The 1,829-nt window shown below is 48.7% G+C and overlaps 1 protein-coding gene and 1 long non-coding RNA gene across 4 annotated transcripts in view; both read left to right on the forward strand.

Moving 5' to 3' along the window:
• Positions 1-1,829, forward strand: part of MDGA2 (MAM domain containing glycosylphosphatidylinositol anchor 2) — a 528,724-nt gene that overhangs the window by 439,581 nt on the left and 87,314 nt on the right. The window lies entirely within an intron of this gene.
• Positions 1-1,829, forward strand: part of LOC106727909 — a 20,088-nt gene that overhangs the window by 11,953 nt on the left and 6,306 nt on the right. The window contains exon 2 of the long non-coding RNA XR_001364148.1: positions 468-471. This is a non-coding gene — a long non-coding RNA (uncharacterized LOC106727909). The remainder of the gene's footprint in view (positions 1-467; positions 472-1,829) is intronic.

Here is a 1,829-nt window from a genome sequence, read left to right on the forward strand (position 1 = left end):
GTCCATGTACCATATTTGATTTTACAATTTGAAAAAGTCGAGGACACTGGTCCTCATCTGGAATTTCTGCCTTAACTATATGGTCAATGTCATCTTCTGAATGCAATTTGGACTCACTATCTAATATCAATAATATGTGAGCATGAGGCAGTCTGCATTTCTGAAATTCAATGACATGAATTTTAGTTATTACTTTGCCAAATAAATCGAATTTACATATATCATTTGGTCTTCAGAGATATTCTGTCACAGATGCCGGCCTGGAGGAATTGGGCTCCCTTTTCCCTCCTGTCAGGGTCCCTGGTGGGACCAATCAGGGGTGGGGCTGGCCAAGGAGAGGGGCCACGGGAGTTTGGGGGGCTGATTGGCTGCTGGTGAGTGCCCGGCGGGGTGGACGGGGGCTTAGAAGGAGTTGTGAGCTAAAGGCCGCAAGGGTGCACTTCTGGTCTTTGTGGCTCACCGCTTAGGTTGGTGGCCTGCTCTCTGGCCACTGCTGGCTTTGCGGTCAGGGACGCGGGCCCCGAGGTGGAAGGAGGCAGGGAGGGAGTTTGACCCCTTCGGAGGCATGGGGAGGTAGAGCCCGCTCCTTGGCCAGCCCATCCCTGAGCAGCATCTGCTGGTGACCTGGGAATGCACATGAGGCCGGCACTCAAGTCCCTGCCTCCAGCGGGAAGGGCACTTGCTCCCCACAGTCCGACCTTACAAATGCTGTGGTTGAACCGGAATATAAAAGTAGAAAGGCCAATGTGGCCGAGCTGAATAAACCTCTACGGGAGGCAACCAGCAGGGCAATTGTGGACAGGGGGACTGGTGCCACCAGTGAGCAGCCGGCCCTGCACCCTGATCGCCCTGCTGGCGAAGGCCAGTGTGGCCGAGCTGAATAAACCTCTATGGGAGGCAACCAGAAGGGCAATTGTGGACAGGGGGACTGGTGCCGCCGGTGAGCAGCCGGCCCTGCACCCTGATCGTTCCGCTGGACACCGCCAGCCCCCCCACATCACCCCGCCACCACTGCCGGTCTGCCCTGCTGCCGGTCACCTCCCTCTGCCCATTGGCACCCACCTTGGCTAGCCTGGTGCTGCCCTCTCGCTGCCCCTGTCCCCCGCTGACCAGTGGTTCTGTCGTTCAGTCGATTTACATATTAGGCTTTTATTATATAGAAAGATGAATGCTTAAATCTATATTCTATATTTCATGTCAATTTATAAAGAAGTCACTAATAAGAAAGGCTTCTTTCATATAAACAAAAAATATATACTAAACTTAGATTATCTATGAAGGACTCTCCCAAGCATTTGGGTTATGAAAGCAGCAGAGATGGGTGGGAGAATAATTCCTGTTCTCAGAGAGTTTAAAGCATATAAAGAGATAAATAGCCAAGCAGGCAATTACAATATACTTTGATTAGTATGATAATATGTGTAGTATAAGGAATTATGAGAGCACATTGGAGGGGTACCTAAGATAACTTTTGGAAGTGAGGAATGCTGACAGAAGGAGTAATAGTAAACTGATGATACCAGAGGGGTAAATAGAAGTTACCCAGATAAAGGGATGAAATTAGGATGTGTCTGGATACACAGTCAGCATGATAAGTGTGGAGAACTGGAAATAGTGTAATATATCTGCAGCATGGTTCAGGAAAAAAGGAAAGGGGTGTAGCTGGAGATATGAGGGACCAGGATCATGAAGGGCCATATGAACTGTTCCAACAAAGTTGGACTTTACATTGAGATAGTTGAAAAGGCACAGAAAAAGCCAAAACAGAAGAGTCAAATAGTAACTATTGCGATACAAAATTAAAAGGGACAGCATGGAGTAAAAGCAGT

The sequence above is a fragment of the Myotis brandtii genome, unplaced genomic scaffold (assembly GCF_000412655.1).
Source record: "Myotis brandtii unplaced genomic scaffold, ASM41265v1 scaffold5, whole genome shotgun sequence".
Classification (NCBI taxonomy): Eukaryota; Metazoa; Chordata; class Mammalia; order Chiroptera; family Vespertilionidae; genus Myotis; species Myotis brandtii.